The 14,324-nt window shown below is 48.0% G+C and overlaps 1 non-coding gene and 1 pseudogene across 1 annotated transcript; both read right to left on the bottom strand.

Annotated features, from left to right (window-relative positions):
- Positions 1 to 3,565: 3,565 nt before the first annotated feature.
- LOC118401600 (U5 spliceosomal RNA) lies at positions 3,566 to 3,682 on the bottom strand. Its single transcript, XR_004829292.1, has one exon. It is a non-coding gene; the product is annotated as a U5 spliceosomal RNA (small nuclear RNA).
- A 298-nt stretch (positions 3,683 to 3,980) lies between these two features.
- On the bottom strand, positions 3,981 to 4,161 carry LOC118401618 (uncharacterized; annotated as a pseudogene).
- Between the last annotated feature and the right edge of the window lie 10,163 nt (positions 4,162 to 14,324).

Raw genomic sequence — 14,324 nt, forward strand, 5'->3', positions numbered from 1 at the left:
CCGACTGCCATTGATCCCCCCGGGACCCCCGTCTCAAGGATGGCCTTCGAGACTTCGAGGACCACCGGTCCGAGTATCCCCCAAAACTTGAGGTAAAACTCGGCCGGTAGCCCATCCATCCCAGGTACCTTCCCTTTTCCCATCCTCCTGAGGGCGCCCTCAACCTCTTCAAGGGAGATCTGAGCCTCCATCGCTTCTCTAATGTCCTCCGGCAATCACCGGAACAAGTGTTCTAAAAACACACTTCCCTGCTCTACATCTACCTCTCTCTCCTTAAAGAAACCTCGGAAATGGTTAGTGGTCACTCTGACCATCTCCTCCGGCTCTCTAGCTACACTACCATCTTCTCCTCTATCTCCATTCATTAACTTCCTAATCTGCCTGGCCCTAACCGACTTAAAGAACATAGCGGAACAAGTCTCATTATGTTCTAGAAATCCATTATGCGCACGCTCCAGGAAAGCTCGAGCATTCCGCTCCTGCAGCTCCCTGAGCTGCGCCTTCAGGGCTGAGAATCTCTCCGTCAATAGACCCGCCGAGGTTGCCTGCCTCGTACTCAAGTTCAGTTAACCTTTGGATACGATCCACCTCCCTCCTTTCCTCCCTTTTCTTCCTTTTACAATATCCTATTATGAAGGCCCTAATCCTTACCTTAACTAAATCCCACCACTCTAACACCCCCTCGCACATGGACCGGAGGCCATCAAGCTTCCGAAAGAAACCAAAAAAGGCGTCAACGAAAGCCTGCTCCTCCAGCACATCCCAATCTAACTTCCAGTACCCCCTACCGAAGAGGCAGACTGGCGACCTCACCTACAAAAATATAGTCGAGCCTCCGCGCAACCCCCCTGGAGTTGCGCCATGTAGAACCGACCATTGTCGGAGTAGTGTGCAGGCCACCATCAACCAGACCATGGCAAGCCATTAGCCCGGTGATAGCGCCTGCACTGCTATCCCCGTCTATCCCTAAATCTATATTAAAATCACCTCCTATCACCAAGTGCCTATTTGTAACACACAGGGGCGTCAGATCAGACAGTCCACCATCTCCCTCCTGTCTGCCGCCACCTGTGGTCCATACACCACCACTAACCTATACCTACTATCCCTAAAAGTGACATCCACCCCCAAAACCCTCCCCTGCATTACTACAAAAGTGCCCTCTACCTTCACCTCCCTAGTACCAAACAAAACCCCACCCCCGTTGAATGAACCCCACCTATACCCCAAACTGATTCCCCCTTATCCCACTCCCTCTTAAACCTCACAACATCCCCTCCATCCCTCAGGTGGATCTCCTGTAAAAAACAAACATCAAATCCCACCCCTTCCAAAAAACTAAAAACCGCCCTCCTTTTAACAAAATCCCGTAAACCCCTTACATTTAAACTAAACAATTTAACATAAATATTAATTATTAATTAAATACAACCCCTCTAAAAATAAACCCAAACCAAACAAAAAACAGGAGACTCACCCGATGCTCCCCTGCTCCATCTCCCCCGGCGGGGACGTCCTCTCCTCTCCTGACATCCCCCCGTCCACCTCTCCAACCCAGGATGCAGGCAGTGTGTTAGGCCTCTGAGTGCCCTGCATCCTGGGTTCCACACCGCCACCCTCCAACCCTCCCTCCCTGTAGGTCTCGGGGCTGAGTGTAGGGGATCCCATCTCCCCAAACAAGAGTTGCGATCCTGCCAAACAGTCCCCAGGCCCCTCACTGGAGTCACCCTCCACCAGATTGTGGGGGGCTGAGGTAACTAGAGAGGCCAATGGACTCTCCCCCCCCTCAAGTCGCTCGCTTGGCCTCCACCTCCCCCTGCCCCTCCCTCTTACTGCGTTTCGGGCTCCCCTTCCTCTTCCCTTTGTTCTTTGGTGTAGGATGTAGCGGGGAGACACCACCCTCCTTCCCCGCTAGCTCCTCCACCATTTCCCTCAGTTCTTCCACGAGGATGTCCCCCCACTCCTTCTCCCATCTCCACTTCTTCTTCTTGTCCAGTCTCCACTTCTCCCTCTGTTCTCTTCACCGTTCCCTCCTCCATTACCTCTCTCTCCGCCGTCACGTCTCCTGCCTCTCCACTCCCTCTTCTTCAGCTCCGTACTTCTCAACCCTTTGCACGTCTCCTCCTGCTGCCACTCCTTTCTCCTTCTGTTTCTGAGTTTCCTTCCCCTCTGGACCTGCGCTCTGGGCCTGAGATTACCTTCTTTCCCTTCCTCTTCTTCCCCCATCCCCTGGTCCTGCTCCCCCTCCAACCGCTGACGAGCCGGGCAATCCTGCCACAGGTGCTCTTTAGATCCACACCCGTTGCAATCCTTCGGCTCGTCACAGTCCTTGGCCTCGTGCTCTCCAGATCCACAAAATATGCACTTCCTAGTGCTGCACGAGGCCAGGATGTGTCCATAGGCCATACAGCGCCTGCAAAACGGGGGCTGACGTGCATAATATAATGTCCCCCTGTCAGCCCCAAGGGAGAACATAGCTGGGGGATGAAGGTACCCACGCAATCCCTTGGGATCCTCTCTGAGGAGGGCCTGGAAACCTCTCCTCCCATTCCAAAAACCCAGGGAGTCCTTGAGGTGCCTTGCTGAGGAGACACCGTCCATGTATCTCCCCAGAAAGGCCCTCACCTCTTCATCCTTCACGTACGGGTTATAGATGTTCACCGTTACAACCCTGAAGTTACTTCTCGCCAAACTTTTGATCTCATAATGGCACATCGGCTTCTTGTCTCCCACCTCTCTCACCTTCTTAAATATGTCGTCGTGCTTGCTCTCAGTAAAAAAAGCAACTTCAAAAGCTCCCTCCAAAGAATTTCCTTGGAGGCAAAACACGTCCTTGACAGTCAGCTTCAGAATTCCGATCAATATTGTCCTTCCAAATATCTCCCGTCCAAAAGTCTCCATTTCTTTCCCCCTCCAAGAAAAACGAAGAGTATTCGCCTGTCCGTTCCCTGGGACCGACCGATTGGTTGAATTTTCCGCCATCTCCGCAAGGATAATGACGCTCTCAAAATGTGCTCCTTCTTCTTTCTTCCAGACCAAAGAAAAACTAACAAGAAAAAGCTAAATCCGAAATTCGCAAAAACAACAAAATTCCCTCCCTCCTGCCTTCCTTCCACCTTCTGACTCAGCGGGCTTTGGGGCACCTCGGTACCAAGCTTGATCTGAGCCAAAAGGCCGAGAAGCGATAACCCACAAATGGAACCCTGCAACCGCCGGGCCCCCGGGGGTCTCGACAGACCTCAGCGGGTTAGCAAAAGCTGGCTCCTCCCTCCCTCCCCACCCAACGTTTCCCCGGCGACAGGCAGGTGTTTTTGGGGGGGAAAAGTCGCTAATGCGTCTTTAAGTCCCTAGCTCTTCACGCCTAGTGCCACTATTTGTTCAAAGCCCTCGGCAAATACGCCAGCCAGTCGTCCGTCATCGGGCTTTAACTCAATTGCCAGAGCGACGAGTTACTTCTAGTGGAAAAATATGCCCGCCCACCGGTCAGCCAGCCGGCTCAAAGTCAAAGGCCTGAGCAAAAAGTCTCGGGGTCATCTCTGTATATTTCTCTTGAAACAAGATACCGGGCCCTGCAAGAAGCAAAGCCCCTCCAAAAATACGGTGAACTCGTAAGTGTTCCTCTCCACGGAAGTCTTTAGTAAAAGGCGAAAGGCTTGTGCGCAATGAAGAGAAGCCAGAGTCGTATGGAAGTCAGAGGTCGGGGCCCGAGACACACTCTGTGCACTTTAGGCGGGGTCCCGCGGGTGCTCCCAGAACCCACTCTTCCAAGTTTTCGGGCGCTGTGGATAAAAACGTCACACACACACTATCCTGACCCTATTTATTTATTTTTTAAGTAAAACAGAGGGAAAGGGGGGACCCCATTGAAGGGCGCTTCGCCTTTCTTTCAGTTTGAATGTTTTTTTCCCTTTTCTTCTGCTAGCTAGCTAGCTAGCTGTTTACATAGCTTTGTGAATTTGTATTTTTCCTTGACGGGAGAAAAGTGTTGCACCGTTCCCGGAGGTACTGCAATACCGGGTCGATGCGTGGAGCGGACGGAGCAAGCCCCATTTCCGACTCCCTGTTCGAAAAATCAATTTAATGTGTAGTCCCCCGATGGGGGACGTATCAGATATTAAACTGATTAGGACAGATTTTTTATTTAAAAAATAAACAATTTATTATGTTCCATACCATTCATTCTTTACAAAAACATAATTGTCATTCAAACTCAAACAATGGTATATTTTTTAACAAACACAAACCCAAAACAAAAACCTCAGGGGAGCATCTTCCCTCCCCGTCATCCTACAAACTACCTTTCCCTATCTCCCCGTCATAATCTATCCCCTTACAAACCTAAATCACACCCAGCCCTAAACCCCCCTTCCACCTCTCCCGTGCCGCATGCTGCCCCCACTTCCTCTCCTCCCTCTTCATCCTCCCCCTCAAATCACCTTCCACCCTTCTCACTATCCCTTCCACCCCCCAATCTCTCCCTGTCTTGACCAAATTCTGCCTGGCTTCCCACAGTCCCCGTTTAAAGAGACTCATGAGAAGCCAGAGCAGAAACCTGTCCCTGTCCGTTCCCCTCGCTCTCCCTACACCTCTTTCTAACCTCGCCCATGTCAAAACAAAATCAGCCCTTACCAATCCTAACACCCGTGCCCTAGCCCATACTACTCCGGCAAAGGCACAGTCCCAAAAGGCATGGCGCACAGTCTCCTCCCTGCCACAAGCGGATCTTGGACAGGTGGGGGATCGTGCCAAACTATGCCGGTACATGATGGAACGTACCAGCAAGCACTTGTGGAGGCTCAACCAATTCAGGTCCTTGAGCCTGTTGTCCAGGCCCCGCGCCTCCCAGACCACCGCCGAGATGCCCGCTACAGGCGCCGGACTCCCTGCCTGTCTGACCTCCTCGTACAGGTGCCTGTGATTTCAACCTACCCGGGCAACTTCAACCTCGGGGTGCGCACGCAGCCAGTTGGCCGCATGGCCAAAGTGCCACGGCAGCTGTTCCGCCCGAGGACCCGACCCGTGTTAGACCACACCATTACGCTTCTCGCCTGATACGAGAAGAACACCCGCAGGAGGTAACCAGACGGGTGTATCACTGGATGAGCAAGCTCCGTCAACAGAAAGGAAACTAAAATTGCGTCCAGCTTGAGGGGGAGATGTGGTACCTCCCTCCCCGATGGGACAGAGCATGCGACCCACTCGTACCTGCCACCCCACATGAACTGAAACACAAGCCTCACTAGAGGCCTTCTCAGACAAGCCGGCAATGGGTAGATGTACGCCAAATACAAACAAGATGGCAATGCATCCACCTTTAGGACCAGGACCTTACCTATAAAAGACAAAGACCTAGCCTTCCACATCTCTAGCTTCTTCTGTACCACTGCGATACCCATGTTCCAGTTCAGCGTCGCTGAGCCAGAGGTCTCAAAATGGACCAGAAGAATCCTCAGGGCCCCCTCACAGAGAGAGAACCCCCCCGGGCACATCCGTCCTTCCGCGCCATCTTCCGAAAAACTTTGCATGGTTCAGAACCGCCCCCGACGCTCGGGTGAAATCCCCAATAATGGCAAGGGACCTTGTCAGGCACGAGTCCTTGCATAGCAGCAAGGAAGTGTCGTCGGCGTACTGCGTCATCTTAACACGCAGCCCGCCGCTTCCAGGGATCAACAAGCCCTCCACCCCTGTGTCTGCCCTGATGGCAGCCCCCAGAGGCTCCATGTACAGAACAAAGAGGAGAGCCGAGAGTGGGCATCCCTGCCCAACCCCAGACGAGAGGTCAAAAACGTCACCTAAGTGATTATTTAAACTAACTCGGCACCCCGCTCCGACATATAATGTACGGATCCATCCTATGAACTTCTCCCCAAATCCTAATCTACCTAACACCCTGAATAGAAAAGATCTATTCACACGGTCAAAGGCTTTCACCTGATCTAGTGCTGCTACCATTAAAGGCAGCCCTCTATCTTCAACGGGACCCCCGTCTCAAGGATGGCCTTCAAGACTTCGAGAACCACTGGTCCAAGTATACCCCAAAACTTGAGGTAAAACTCAGCCGGCAGCTGGTATTCCCAGGCGGTCTCCCATCCAAGTACTAACCAGGCCCGACCCTGATTAGCTTCCGAGATCAGACGTACTCAGGCCGGTGTGGTCGTAAGCGAGAAACTTTCTCTTGGTGCACTATATAAAGTCAAAGTGAGACTGATTAACAGCTGTTCCATGTTCACCATTTAGATAAGCATCTTTGTCACTCAAAAAGTGGAAGAAATTGCATATACTGTAGCCATAATTTGTAGCACAGACTGTTGGATGAAATACAAACTAACCTTGCTTACTTATTTCAAAGCGAGGGCACATATTTCAGCCACGAGGATCGCCCTCCAACTCCACATCGTCTAGGCTTGAGCTTATCCCTCCATCCTTGGATGCCTCCCTTCCTTCAGTACAAGGCTCCGTCTCCACTTCATCCTCCGACTGCCTCTGCCCTCAGTCTCTCCCTGGGACTGCTCACTCATGCCGATCTCCTCCCCTCCCCAGCTTCCTCCACCTCGTTCTCCTCCACGACACTATTTGCGCTGAAACCCTGTGATGCCAATTCCCGAGCACCTTCCCCGTGGGGACAACACTGTTGACATGTGAAATCAGGGCACTCTCGTAGCACGTGCCCTGGCTGGATACACAGCCTACAGACCTTGACCTGACGATCCTGTATTACTCCGAAGTACTCAGCCAAATATGGCAATGAGCGCACAGTGTCTGTGAACCTAACTTTACAGAAGCGCGCCCCATCAGCAATGTCCGTCCCCGGCTAGTAGCGCCTTTTCACCGGCGATATAGCAGACACACCCCATGCTCTTAGCCGTTCTGTGATGTCCTCGTCTGTAATATATACTGGGAGGTTTAAGAAGGATACAACCATCTAATCCAGCGATAGATCCTTTGCCATGATTCGACAGCTCCGGATTTTAAATCCATCCATCAGTTTTTCTTTCCCTCTCGCACTTGACAGCGTCACTTCATATCGCTTTTCATCTTTGACCCGACAGCCACAGACCAGTCCACAAACTTCTTTAATCCCTCTCAATACCTCCATCATTGTAATCTTCTCCTCTCCCATAATTTCAACAGTCACTGTTAAGTTCTTTTCATATTTTTGTGCCTGTCTTGCTGCAGCGCCATTATCCATGTTTCCTTTGTTCGTAGTCTTTTTTCCAGCGTTGGTCAAAGCCATGGTATCTATCCGAGGAAAGTCCCCCAAACAGCAATATGCTGCCGGGAAACAACCCCAAACTATAAATCTAACTTAATCAATTTACAAAAAGAAATTGTACTTCAAATAGCTACAAACTCCAGCGCAATCACTCACACCTGCGTCAATTACCCATCAACAAGTGCATACTCAGGCCGGTATGGTCGTAAGCGAGAAACTATCTCTTGGTGCACTATATAAAGTCAAAGTGAGTCTGATTAACAGCTGTTGCATGTTCACCATTTAGATAAGCATCTTTGTGTCATTCAAAAAGTGAAAGAAATTGCATATACTGTAGCCATAATTTGTAGCACATATTGTTGGATGAAATACAAACTAACCTTGCTTACTATTTCAAAGCGAGGGCACATATTTCAGCCTTGTGGGAAAAAACGGACAGAAAAAGCTTACAGCACCTGGTATTCCCAGGCGGTCTCCAATCCAAGTACTAACCAGGCCCGACCCTGGTTAGCTTCCAAGATCAGACGAGATCAGGCATACTTTTTTGTTTCTTTTATTATCAAAAATTCTTATTTACAATATATACAAATTTAATATACACATATCATTTTAATCAACATAATACACAAACCATTTTAATCAACATAATACACAAACCATTTTAATCAACACAATACACACACAATACTATACATTGGCAGGCACACAAGTCACCCCCTGTCAAAACAATCAGAAAACCAAATTAAATGAATATACCAAGACTAAGATTATACAACCATTTACATACAATACTTTGTTAAACCAAATTCCATACGAATAGATGGTTCCAAATCACCTCCTTGTCCAGTAGAACCTAAAGACAGTCTCAAAAAACAATCTTTCAAAATATTTACTGATATCTCTTAAACTTTACACATCAAACCCCATGCACTAAACCACCATCCTCCCCCACAGTAATCAATCCACAAACCTTCATAAACACCCTCTCTAAATCCTCCTGCTTAGACCTATACATCCCCATTCTACCCAGAGTATCTACACATAACTACATTTTACCAACATAGCTACCCCACATGCCCACACAGCACCTCTACTCACGTACATTTGTCCATTCCATCTCTGCCTTATTTCACCCCTACACGGCTCAGTCCAATGAGTCTCCCTCGGACACAACACCTCTGCAGAGAAGGCCTCCACCAGCTCCAGCCTCCTTCCGTCGCAATGTCCATCAGCATCTATTAGTCCCAAACCCCCACCACCTGTTATAAAGTTTCTTTCTTCTTCCACCCTTTCTCTCCCCCTCTTCCCACCGCTTTCCTCTTCCTGTATCCTTCCCTCGTTCTTTCCATCTTTGCCCCATCATCCGCGTCCGATATCTCCTCCAAGTCCATGTTATCCAGCCAACTCCCACTCTTGGCATCCACCTCCGTTGTGCTCCCCGTATTCATCTCCACTTCTCGTATAGTCGTTGTGCTCCTCGTGCTCATCGCCGTCTCTGGTATTGTCATCAACTCCATAACCCCCTCCATTTCTTCACCCCCCGAGCTACTTGTTAGTGCTGTGCTTTCCCCCAAAACCTGTGAGTCCCCCGTGCTTCCCCCCAGTCCACTCCCCCTCCTCCTCCAGTCTTTAACTATGTGCCCGGGTTGAATACACATACACTCTCTGACCTCACACACTCTGACCTGAATGACCCTGAAATATTCTGCTCCCTCCAACGTCTCAATTCTTGTAGAATAAGGTAATGATGTCACTTCTTCTGTGAACTTGACCTTGCAGAAACGTGTCCCGTCAACCACCTCCGTTCCTGGCCAAACTCTCCTCCTTATCTCCGAGACGGCCGCCACTCCCCAGCTTCTCAGCTTGCCCAGTATCACACCATCTTCTACGTATACTGGGAGATTCATAAAAGACACCAGCAATTCCTTCACATTAATATCTCTCGCCAGAATCCTTGTGTCCTTTATTCGCAATCCATCCATTAACTGTTCTTTTCCTCTTTCATTTCTCATCGTAATTTCGTACTTCTTTTCTCCTTTCATTCGGCATCCCACCACCTCTCCACACACCTCCTTAATTGCTCTTAGTAGTTCCATTGTCGTCACTTAGTCTTCTCCTTCCAACACAATTGCCACCGTGTATTCTTTTCCATATTTCACTCCTTCGTTATCTTCATTTTTCTTCCGTTGCGCCTTTTCGTTGTCTTTGTCCATTCCGTTTGTCTTTTCCATGTTGTCCGTCATAGTAAAAAATGAATCCCCAAAAAAACTCTCCCCCAAGCAGAAAAACTGCAAGGGGGAAGACTAACCAAACTTTAAACTATTCAACTGAAGAAAATAATAAATTATATTACAAAAAAACAATTAATTAACAAAAATAGCTTTCGAGCAAACACTCTCCAGCAAACACTCCCTCACAGCTCAGACACTCGCACCTGTCGTCACTTCTCCAATCAGGAATTGCTCAATCAGGCCGGTGTGGTCGTAAGCGAGAAACTATCTCTTGGTGCACTATATAAAGTCAAAGTTAGTCTGATTAACAGCTGTTGCATGTTCACCATTTAGATAAGCATCTTTGTGTCACTCAAAGTGGAAGAAATTGCATATACTGTAGCCATAATTTGTAGCACAGATTGTTGGATGAAATACAAACTAACCTTGCTTACTTATTTCAAAGCGAATAAAGGCTATGCTGCTATGGTGTGTGATGTCATCTATAATAATGACATAAAGGCTATGCTGCTACGTGCTACGGTGTGGGATTGTCAGGATTTGGCCAGGGTTGTTCCGGTTTTTGGTCACTAGATGCCCCCATTGTGCCTTTTGACCTTTTGTTTTCCCTTGATCCCCATTATTATTTGCACCTGTGCCTCGTTTCCCCTGATTGTATTTAAACCCTTTGTTTTACTCAGTTCTTTGCTCTGTGTTTGTATGTTAGCACCCAGCCCTAGTACTCTGTGAGCTCTTGTTGATCCCGGTGGACTCTCTTGTGGAGTTCTGTTTTTTTGTTCTTGTTTGTTTATTTTTGAGTATCTTTTGAGGCTTTTTGTGCTGTGCCTTCCATCTTGTGGATTTGCCTTTTTGTCTTGGAGGATTGCCTTTGTTCTTGTGGAATTCCTTTTGAGGTTGTGGAGTTACATGTTTTCCTGAAGAACTTCACTTTTTACTTCATTAAATACACTGTCTCAAGTACTGCTGTGTCTGCCTCATCTTCTGGGTTCTGCTGACTATTCGTGGCTCAGTTGGTTTAGTGACTGTTTCTCACTCCGGAGACCCGGGTTCGTAACCGGGTCCTGACAGGGATGTCATCTATAATAATGACATAAAGGCTATGCTGCTACAGTGTGTGATGTCGTCTATAATAATGACATAAAGGCTATGCTGCTACGGTGTGTGATGTCATCTATAATAATGACATAAAGGCTATGCTGCTACGGTGTGGGATGTCATCTATAATAATGACATTGAGGCTATGCTGCTACGGTGTGGGATGTCATCTATAATAATGACATTAAGGCTACGCTGCTACGTTGTGTGATGTCATCTATAATAACGACATTATTGCTATGCTGCTACGGTGTGGGATGTAATCTATAATAATGACATTAAGGCTATGCTGCTACGGTGTGGGATGCCATTTATAATAATGACACAAAGGCTATGCTGCTACATGCTACGGTGTGTGATGTCATCTATAATCATGACATAAAGGCTATGCTGCTACGTGCTATGGTGTGGGATGTCATCTATAATAATGACATAAATCAAATCAAATTTTATTTGTCACATACACATGGTTAGCAGATGTTAATGCGAGTGTAGCGAAATGCTTGTGCTTCTAGTTCCGACAATGCAGTGATAACCAACAAGTAATCTAACTAACAATTCCAAAACTACTGTCTTATACACAGTGTAAGGGGATAAGGAATATGTACATAAGGATATATGAATGAGTGATGGTACAGAGCAGCATACAGTAGATGGTATCGAGTACAGTATATACATATGAGATGAGTATGTAGACAAAGTAAACAAAGTGGCATAGTTAAAGTGGCTAGTGATACATGTATTACATAAGGATGCAGTCGATGATGTAGAGTACAGTATATACATATGCATATGAGATGAATAATGTAGGGTAAGTAACATTATATAAGGTAGTATTGTTTAAAGTGGCTAGTGATATATTTACATCATTTCCCATCAATTCCCATTATTAAAGTGGCTGGAGTTGGGTCAGTGTCAATGACAGTGTGTTGGCAGCAGCCACTCAATGTTAGTGGTGGCTGTTTAACAGTCTGATGGATGGCCTTGAGATAGAAGCTGTTTTTCAGTCTCTCGGTCCCAGCTTTGATGCACCTGTACTGACCTCGCCTTCTGGATGATAGCGGGGTGAACAGGCAGTGGTTCGGGTGGTTGATGTCCTTGATGATCTTTATGGCCTTCCTGTAACATCGGGTGGTGTAGGTGTCCTGGAGGGCAGGTAGTTTGCCCCCGGTGATGCGTTGTGCAGACCTCACTACCCTCTGGGGAGCCTTACGGTTGAGGGCGGAGCAGTTGCCGTACCAGGCGGTGATACAGCCCGCCAGGATGCTCTCGATTGTGCATCTGTAGAAGTTTGTGAGTGCTTTTGGTGACAAGCCGAATTTCTTCAGCCTCCTGAGGTTGAAGAGGCGCTGCTGCGCCTTCTTCACAACGCTGTCAGTGTGAGTGGACCAATTCAGTTTGTCTGTGATGTGTATGCCGAGGAACTTAACTTGCTACCCTCTCCACTACTGTTCCATCGATGTGGATAGGGGGGTGTTCCCTCTGCTGTTTCCTGAAGTCCACAATCATCTCCTTAGTTTTGTTGACGTTGAGTGTGAGGTTATTTTCCTGACACCACACTCCGAGGGCCCTCACCTCCTCCCTGTAGGCCGTCTCGTCGTTGTTGGTAATCAAGCCTACCACTGTTGTGTCGTCCGCAAACTTGATGATTGAGTTGGAGGCGTGTGTGGCCACGCAGTCGTGGGTGAACAGGGAGTACAGGAGAGGGCTCAGAACGCACCCTTGTGGGGCCCCCGTGTTGAGGATCAGCGGGGAGGAGATGTTGTTGCCTACCCTCACCACCTGGGGGCGGCCCGTCAGGAAGTCCAGTACCCAGTTGCACAGGGCGGGTCGAGACCCAGGGTCTCGAGCTTGATGACGAGCTTGGAGGGTACTATGGTGTTGAATGCCGAGCTGTAGTCGATGAACAGCATTCTCACATAGGTATTCCTCTTGTCCAGATGGGTTAGGGCAGTGTGCAGTGTGGTTGAGAGTGCATCGTCTGTGGACCTATTTGGGCGGTAAGCAAATTGGAGTGGGTCTAGGGTGTCAGGTAGGGTGGAGGTGATATGGTCCTTGACTAGTCTCTCAAAGCATTTCATGATGACGGAAGTGAGTGCTACGGGGCGGTAGTCGTTTAGCTCAGTTACCTTAGCTTTCTTGGGAACAGGAACAATGGTGGCCCTCTTGAAGCATGTGGGAACAGCAGACTGGTATAGGGATTGATTGAATATGTCCGTAAACACACCGGCCAGCTGGTCTCCGCATGCTCTGAGGGCGCGGCTGGGGATGCCGTCTGGGCCTGCAGCCTTGCGAGGGTTAACACGTTTAAATGTCTTACTCACCTCGGCTGCAGTGAAGGAGAGACCGCATGTTTTCGTTGCAGGCCGTGTCAGTGGCACTGTATTGTCCTCAAAGCGGGCAAAAAAGTTATTTAGTCTGCCATAAAGGCTATGCTGCTACGGAGTGGGATGTCATCTATAATAATGACACAAAGGCTATGCTGCTACGTGCTACAGTGTGTGATGTCATCTATAATAATGACATTAAGGCATACTGCTACGGTGTGGGATGTCATCTATAATAATGACATTAAGGCTATGCTGCTACGGTGTGGGATGTCATCTATAATAATGACATTAAGGCTATGCTGCTACGGTGTGGGATGTCATCTATAATAACGACATTAAGGCATACTGCTACGGTGTGGGATGTCATCTATAATAATGACATTAAGGCATACTGCTACGGTGTGGGATGTCATCTATAATAATGACATTAAGGCTATGCTGCTACGGTGTGTCACGTCATCTATAATAATGACAAAGGCTATGCTGCTACGTTGTGGGATGTAATCTATAATAATGACATTATGGCTATGCTGCTACAGTGTGGGATGTCATCTATAATAATGACATTAAGGCTATGCTGCCATGGTGTGGGATGTCATCTTTAATAATGTGGCTGTTCTAAATTCTGTGTTGTTCAAAGCCTTGAGTAATGAACCTATTTTTGAGACAATTGGCTGGAAAGCGTCAATGCTTCAGGAAGCTTTGTTTCCCCATCGTGGAATATATCTATTTTTGATGTTGGGGATTTTCCCTGCCATCATTCTGTATGTCTCTGCTCTTCTGATCTGCAGTCATGTTTTAGTTGGGTTTTGTTAGTTGGGTTCTAACTGGTCTCCATTAGTTGGGCTCCAGCTTGCTGACCATAGTGTCACGAACCGGCTCGAAGACCGTGACAAAAAGAGAGACGTGGAGATAAAGAATAACAAAATATATTTATTAACTGAAGTAAAGTAAATACAGTTAACACGGGTGTGTATTTAGTCAGTAGTGTAAGTGATTGGTCATGTGATAATGAGGGATGTTGAACACTGCCAACGCAAACAACCAAAATTGCGCAACCAAAATCTGTCTGTGTCTGCATGGAGAGAGTCTCCTCAATGAATGGGGAAGAGGTGCATTTATCCTGGGACACACCCGAGTCCAGGTGTGTCCCATTTCACCCGGCTCCGCCCACCGACATCCTATTAAGGAAAATAAGAGCAAAGAGAAAGAATACGGCAGACAGAGTGGGAGGGTTGTCATAGCAGTCTGATGATATACCAGGGCCTGGGGATGCAGTTAGGTTTGTATGCAGTCTGATGATATACCAGGGCCTGGGGATGCAGTTTGGTTTGTATGCAGTCTGATGATATACCAGGGACTGGGGATGCAGTTAGGTTTGTATGCAGTCTGATGATATACCAGGGCCTGGGGATGCAGTTGGGTTTGTATGCAGTCTGATGATATACCAGGGCC

This window comes from Oncorhynchus keta, chromosome 22, assembly GCF_023373465.1.
Source record: "Oncorhynchus keta strain PuntledgeMale-10-30-2019 chromosome 22, Oket_V2, whole genome shotgun sequence".
Lineage (NCBI taxonomy): Eukaryota > Metazoa > Chordata > Actinopteri > Salmoniformes > Salmonidae > Oncorhynchus > Oncorhynchus keta.